Consider the following 8,804-nt stretch of genomic DNA (forward strand, 5'->3'; position numbering starts at 1 on the left):
CTAAGTCGTCCCGTCATTTCCTCTCCACTACTTCATGGTCACAATGCAATGCATTCTTAATCAGAATCAAATGCAAATGTATTAATCAAACACATGATCGGCCCATCCTTAAGCCATCTCCCGACAAGGAATGCTTCTCGTGGGACCCGATAGTACGTCAACCGTACATGCTCCAGGTAACATCTCAATCACAACAACCCATCACCGAATACCCTAGACGGTCACATGACCAAGCCTCTTACGGTCGTTCGATCGTTGTTCAGTGATATCATGTATCCTTACTAGGGTACCCCCTAGTTCACGACCTCAAGTCGGATACTTGCCCAACAAGGCATAAACACAAACAATACTTTCACAACATTATCTTTATACCATTTAAGACATGATCTCATTCCACAACTTTATACCACAACACCCTACCCGGGTTCGTCGCATTGTTCACAACCTCATCTTATTTCAATCTTTCCACGTTGTCCCTCGCCCAAGTGGGGACTAGTCGCCCAAGCGACAATTCGCCTTTAAATCTCAAATAGACTGAAGCTTTCCCTAGCCTAGGCGAAAGTATTATCGCCCAAATGAGACATCTCTCGCCCAAGCGAGAGGGTTCCAAAAACTCATTAAAATTCTGGATTATTTATTTATTTATTTATTTTTCTCGCCCAATCGAGTTTTTGCTCGCCCGGGCGGACTTTTGCTCGCTCGGCCTCGCCCCGGCGATGCCTCGTTCGCCCAGGTGAAAATCCTGGAAATATTTTTTTCCGCCCAATCGGGTTTTTGCTCGCCCGGGCGGACTTTCGGTCGCCCCGGCGATGTCTTGCTCGCCCCGGCGACGCCCTGGTCGCCCGGGCTCGCCCCGACGACGCCTGGTTCGCCCAGACTACTAGGATTTGGACAGAATGCTAATTTTTGCCATTTTCGACAACCAAGACACATTTCAAACATGGTTTTTCAACCCCCTGCACTCAGAAAATTTCACAACAACATTCATATACAATATTCAACACATTTCATCAATAATCATATATATTCAAAAACATTCAAACATACAAACTCTTAGGTTTCTTAAAACCCAATTTAACTCCAAAACCTTTGAGATGGTTTAGGAGATCTGAGTGTCATATTCGGACACCACTATGTCATGATGTGTTCTATCTCACCTTAATGAAGCGTGTTTTTACTTGTCAACTACGGTTGGTTTGGTTTCAAGGTTCGAACACCGAATCTTCGTAACTACCACAATAAAAATCCGTTAGTTTCCAGTATTTCTAAAATCGTTACCAAAATACTTAAAACTCCATATTCCGATTTAAGACATTCTTTGATAATCTTACCACTTTAAAGTAAGTTATTCAAAGTATCATTTAAGAGTTTCATGAGACCTTCATGTACTCATAAACCTCAACATCATTTTTAACAAAGATTTCTATTTTTCCAACTTGATTCAAGCCATGGTTTAAGGCTAAAAACAAATAGAAATACATACATTCTCATTTTTACAAAACATTTCCTAAAGGTTCCTTTGATTTTATCATCATCCCCTTTGGCTAAAACAACAAAAGTATGTAATACAACATTATAACAACTCTATGAACACAAGTTGTTCATGTTTTCAACAAGATATTTTCATGAGTTCAAGAACCACATCATTTTCGGTTTTGAAGAGAAAATGAGTTATAAAGCGTTTTAGAAAATTTACACGGTTGAATATGTTCTTGACATACTCATGAGCAACTTACTTATATTTCATCAACATCCATTGGTTGAATGTTGAGAGATCAAAGATTGAAGATGGAAGAAGACATGGGAAAAAATGAGAGAAAAATGGAGAGAGGATTTTTACCTTCTCTTGAAATTTTGCAAATGAGAAAGTGTGAGAGTGAAGTGTGAGGGTTTAAGTAAAGAGGGAAATCAGATTTTCCCTAGGCAATAATGACAAATCTCATAGGGTGGCTAATGATGAGCTCATGAGATATGGTGAAAGTGATGGGAGATTTGCTTTATGAAAGTCAAATCTCTCATCCCAATGCGAAATGATTACCTCGCGGACACGTGTGATAAACATGCCTGATTATTATCGGCCAATACTCGATCGGGTATTATAAATCGCCCGATCCTAATATCCGATTAGAATTTCGGATCATCCGATTAGAATTTCGGATTTCGGTATTCCGAGTGAATAATATTTAGAAAATAGGTATGGGTGTATTCAGGGTCTATATTGACTCAAAATTAAATTACGAATCCAACGGCGTGATCGGAATTCGAATCCGAGTTACGGAACTCAAAAAAATGCTTTTTGAGCCGTACCTCACGGATTCGGCTCCGACAGTGGGCCAGAACCGACTGTCTCCAAAAATTACCAAAATTTACCACAAAATCGGAAATAAAATTTCAAGAATAAAACTCAACTAGAGTTTTGTCTAATTCCTTACCGGAAATTCCTAGAAATTCATTTTAGAATATATAATTAATGAAAATATTAGTAAAATCTTATAATTCAAACTCGTAAAATTCGCGGTGTTACATGGTGCATAATTTTCACACAAAAAACTTGTCAGCTCAAAGGGACTAAAAAACCAGGTTTATAATTCATTCGGGTAGGCTTTCTGGCTGTAGTTCAACTATCCTAAACTAAGCCTTAATCATTTCCATGATATTCCCTGCTTAATGACAATAAAAAATCAGGCAAAGTTCATTGGTGAAATCTACCAAAGATACTCATCTGTGTTTGGGTACACTCTCTCACCCGGTTATAGGCTATATCATTTGACTAACTGCTCATTATTCAACCTATTCGGTCTATGTCTAATTCAACATCCACATCCCAAAACAGTCAAACTTCATAATCTTAATCATTCACAATCACATTCCAAAATTTAATTCACATGTTTCCAGCACATCACAATTGGACAACAATAAACACACAATTAACCAGACTCGGTTTCATTGATATGCATTTTGTCACTACACTTGAAAACAAACAACATACAGAAACAAAACACAAAAATTATTCTTATACCCTAAACATACAATCTAAACAGTAGTCCTAAACAATCCTAAACATGTATCCTAAACATTCATCCTAAATTACAAAACTGAAATAACAAAACAAATAACAGATGAACCAATTTCATTCAGTTCATAAATGCTCATTAGAACAGATATTCAACATCTTCAACATCTTCAGCATCACCATCATCATCAACAACATCACCAACAAACTCAGTTCCATCTACAGCAGGTCCAGCAGCTCCTGACCCCTCCGGAAAGGTATGCCTGACCCCATAATTGGTTCCCCAGACTCAAGTACTAGAAAACAGCAAACAACCCTTGTTGTTGGAACACCTTTCCATGTCGCAACATCTCATTTTGGAGCTCCAAATGCTCCCTATGCAGTGTTAGCATGTGAAGCTGCTCCTGAGTGGAGAACTCATGATATGGTATCGAGTGTGGCATTGGTTGTGATTGTACTGGCTCAGGTGGAAGTGGTTGTGGTTGAGATGATCCTTGGCCCTGATCTTGGTCGGGCTCCTCTTTGCAATTTTGAGAGATATGCTGCAAGGTAATAGGAGGTTTAATCTTCTCGGTTATGTTCATCGCAACCTCATGATGTGCGCATAATTCAGTAATCAGAGAATGAAATCCTAGTTCACCCTTCTTTCCAGCCCGCACAACGGTTTTTTACATCTCTTGTGAAATGATTCCAGCCACATCGATTTTCAGGTCGTGGAGGATGGCATAGATAATGTGGCAGTCGAATTGCGGCAGAGATGATACGTGACTATTAGATATCACATTGTGCAGGAGGAATATCATCCACAACTGGGCCAATGAAGTCATGTGCTTTCGGTGAATCCGGATGGATGGCCATTAGAGTTAGTGGTCAAAGATTGTCCAAGAATGCACAACTTCTGAGCGGTGTTGGTCGAGTCGAACCCACCTTGGGCTAGACTATGATACTTTTGAATCATCCAGAGTTACTCATCCTCGGTCTTGTCGGTTGTTGCATCATACGGGCTACCCAATAGTTCATTGATTGTATCTCTATCAAATGGCACCGTTTTTCCTCTCACCCAGGATTTTTAAGCTAGTTCTTCTCCCCATTCCTCCAGCGGGTAAGCATTTGCATAAAATTCACGTACGACCTCTAGGTCAAATTTGTCATTTGGGGTGGACAATATCCACTATTTCAGCCAATCTAGATCCACAATGAAAACCGGAAGGTCCTTTGGCTGTAAATGCACTAGCCTCTCTGGCACAAAAATCTAGTTAAGGAGCAGGAGATAACGATCCTCTTTGCCTTTCTTCTTGAATTTAGTTCTGTCGAATGTTTGTGGGGGTACTTTTTAGCAATAGACTTTCTCCTCCTGTAACACACCAAAACCAAATACATAGTGAGTGACATTATATAAATTAATTCACAAATGATATCCATTGTTACAATGTCATTATTACAACCACTTAACCAACTCGAACACATGAGTGCCACTTTTACGAATATTATTTAGGGTTTCCATTTAGGAACCCCTAGTTTCTTGATGTGGGCACTCATGGTAAAACAAGAACAATGCAATGCAATAAAAAAGATAAAATAACATCAAGAGCGACCTAAAGTACCTAAATGTGCCTAAACAAATGAGAGTTATTAAAATGCACAAATAGAGAGGTAATAGGTTCAAGATGCCAAAAATGCACTTACATTGATCCACTCATGATGCAAAAATTGTGTGTGCACTAACTGATGAAAAAGAAGAGAACATGGGCTCTTGGAGAGACTCACGAGTTTTTTTTTCGTGTTTGATTGCAATGGGGATGTGAAGGGTTGGACCCCTCACCCCTATTTTTAAAAGTAAATCAGCGGTCTCTCGCTTGAGTGAGGAGCTTAGAAAAACTGGACATGTCAACCTCGCCTGATCGAGAAGCTCTCGCTAGGGCGAGGATTGGATAGAACTTTATTTAAAATTTTAAGCACGCCTCGCTTGGGCAAGGCCACTCTCGCTTAAGCGAGGGACCCATCACTAAAGGGTAAGCTCCTTGCTTGAGCGAGAAATACCCAAAAATTCCCTTTTTTTTAATGCAAGCAGAAAATAAAGTTGGATTGCCTTCCAGTTAGCGCTTGTTTAACGTCATTAGCTCAACGCATGTTCTGTTACGCATCTGATAAGTTGATGATTGTGGTGAGCCACTCGACGTCACCACCCAAGTAAGGTTTCACCCTTTGGCTATTGACTATCCAACATGTTGGGTCTTGCATTTCGGTTGCACCATAGGATTTAATTTCCTTAATTAGGAAGGGTCCTGACCATTTAGAACTTAGTTTGCCCGGAAACAACTTCATCTAGGAGTTGAACATCAGCACACTCTGACCCACCCGAAAGTCTTTTTCATGGAGCTTTCGATCATAATACAGCTTGACCTTCTATTTGTATAATTTGGAAGATTCATCGGCACTGAGCCTCATCTCCTACAAATGTTGCAACTGAAGTTTCCTTTGGTCACTTGCTGCGTTGGGGTCCAGGTTGAAAAACTTGAGGGCCTAGAATGCTTTATGCTCAATCTCTACAGGCAAATGACAAGCCTTCCCATATACAAGCTGAAATGGGGATAATCCAGTGGGTGCTTTGAGTACTGTCTGGTAGGCTCATAATGCATCATCCAATCGAAGAGACCAATCCTTCCTTGTGGTTGACACAATTTTTTCTAGAATTCTCTTGATTTCTCGATTGAACACCTCCGCTTGTCCATTTGTTTGCGGATAATAAGGTGATGCTACCTTGTGTCGGACCCCATAGTGTTGTAGGACCTTCTCCAATTGTGAATTGCAGAAATGTGATCCTCTGTCACTGATGAGTATCCGAGGTGTGCCAAACTGACTAAATACATTCCTCTTCAAAAACTTGATCACAGTCTTAGCATCATCCTTTTGTGAAGCCATGGCCTCTACCCATTTGGACACATAATCCATCGCCACCAGAATGTATACTTGTGAACATGATGGTGGAAATGGTCCCATAAATTCAATTCCCCAACAATCAAACACCTCAATTTCGTGAATGTTTGTCAAAGGCATTTCATTCCTCTTAGAGATCCCGCTTGATCTCTAACATTTATCACATTGTTGTGCATATTGATATGCATCCTTGAATACAAAAGGCCAGTAGAAGCCAGATTGGAGGGATTTTGCAGTTGTCCTCTCTCCATTAAAGTGCCCTCCATATGGCGAACTGTGACAGTGCCATAGGATGCCTTGGCTTTTTCTATGGATATGCACATTCTCAATAGTCCATTTGACCCAGTCTTAAAAGGATTAGGGTTATCCTACACATATTGATGGGACACTCGCAAGAATCTTCTGTTTTGATGACATGACAACTCTTCAAGAATGACCTTGTAGCTTTAAAGTTAGTCATGTCAGCAAACCATGGCCTTTCCTGAACTATGAGAAGCTTCTCATCAGGAAACTCCTCCACCATCTCTGTTTCTCTTACTATGACTTCTTGATTGACCAGTCTTGACAGATGATTTGCTACACAATTCTCGCTCCCTTTTTTATCCTTAATCACCAAGTCGAATTCCTGCAACAACAAAACCCAACACAACAATCTCGACTTGGAGTCCGATTTAGTTAGCAAGTATTTTATAGTAGCATGATCAGCAAAAACTATGACTTTTGATCCAATCAAATAGGATCTAAATTTCTCCATAGCATACACTATAGCTAGTAGTTATTTTTCTATTGTGCCTCATTGAGTACCTTATTTGCATAGTGTGTGGCATGGAAAAATTTATCCTTTCGTTGTCCTAGTACCGTGCTGACAACATAATCACTAGCATCACACATAAGTTCAAAATCAAGATGTCAGTCGGGCGCTACTATAATAGGAGCATAAATCAGTTTTTGTTTTAAGGTTTCAAAAGATTTGGCACAATCAGCATCAAATTGAAAAATAGTATCTTTGTTTAAAACATTGCTGAGTAGCTTTGCTATTTTAGAAAAGTCTTTAATAAACCTTCTATAAACTTGCATGCCCAAGAAAACTTTGAACCTTCTATAGAAACCTTCTATTGAACATTTTTTTTAAAAGTAAAATGAAAAATGAGAGAATGAATTAATTTGAAATGATATTCCACAATTATTAGTTTTTGCGGCAATGAAATGCCCATTAGTCTATTCAAAATATTTTTATTTTTTTTATTAAAAGAAAATGAAAATTGACGTGGAAGAACTTATTTGAATTAGGACTCCATTATTATTGAGTCAAATAAGTGCTCAAGAGTGGGTCATTTTGCATTTAATTACACCAAATAATATTAAAAATTAACAATATTATATGAATAAAATTAACCTTCTAAATATTACATGTCAACATTTTATGATGTATAGTAATTTAAAATCATCAACACATTCAATTCATATATAGATGATAGAAGTAAATTTAATAGGCCTTATATTTTTTATCATTTTTTGTCTTCTAAATTTTTAGACTTTATTTTTAATCAAATTTTTGTCGTCAATCCTTATTTCCTTAGGGTCGAAGACAATGACAATTATGTATATTGTCATTATATTATCTATCATTCATGTTTGATTAATCATAAGTCATTAGTCTATTAGTTTAAGGCTTCACTATATCACAAAATGATCAAAAGGTCAAATGTTCGATTCATGAGAGCAACATTTATTAGAAGGACATCTACGAACCCAAAAAGAGAATAGTTCATCACTCATAATTAAGGTGAGGGAATACCCTTAGTAGTACAAAAAAAGTCATGTGTTAATCATTATTGACTCTTCAAAAAGAATATAAATGAGTAATGCAAAATGTACTAACTATATATAATTTTTTACTTTAATAGTGCATAGATAGATAGTACCCTCAAATATTAGAAAGTTTTGTATTTAATACATTTATGAAGTAATAAATTTGGTTATGTAAAATTTTATTCCCTCTTATAACCTCTTATCTTCATTTCTTAAGACCGAGTGTTAAAGAAAATTATTTTTATATTTATCTTTTAAGGATTTAATATGTGTATATTGACAGTATAAATATTTTTATATTGTCAATAAATTAGTAAATCATCAATAATTGATATGTTAACCTTATTTACTCTCAAACAAAGTGGTACAAATTAATGATAGATGATGTGCTGACATTATAAAAAAATTACATTGATGATGCATAGATTTTAATCTCACTTTTTTACTGCATCACATAAGTAAAGTTTTTTACACTTTCGACAAATAATTTATCATTGATTTGTATTACTTTTATTTGAAAGTAAATGAAATTAACATATGAATAGTAGATGATTTACGAACAATATCAAAAAATATTTACATTGTCGGTATATAATATTAAATCCATACATTTATTAACTGATAGATTTATTTTCTTCTCATCTTTTTATTCCACAAACTTTTCTACACACATTTTTAGTTGTGGGGTAAACAATTTTGTAAAAATCAAAAGGGACGAACCTGCCTCACGTCATGAGGAGATTTGATGCTATTAAATGAGATGTCCTGAATTTTATGGTTCATCTTAAATACCTTACCTCACTCCAATCTAAGAAATTATTGTACAACCACAAAGAGGCCTATCCTTTTGTTGGAAGGGATTATCTCCACTATTGGAGAGTTCAGTTTTTGATAGGATTATCATATGTAGTAAAAAATCTTTCTGATCATCATGATTTCATATTATTTTTTAATAAAAAATAAATAAATAAAATTTAAAAATCTTAGTCACATGTTTTAGTAATGACCTCTCAATTACTGGAGAAGAGTTGATCTCCCATTT

Source organism: Lupinus angustifolius, chromosome LG07, assembly GCF_001865875.1.
Source record: "Lupinus angustifolius cultivar Tanjil chromosome LG07, LupAngTanjil_v1.0, whole genome shotgun sequence".
Lineage (NCBI taxonomy): Eukaryota > Viridiplantae > Streptophyta > Magnoliopsida > Fabales > Fabaceae > Lupinus > Lupinus angustifolius.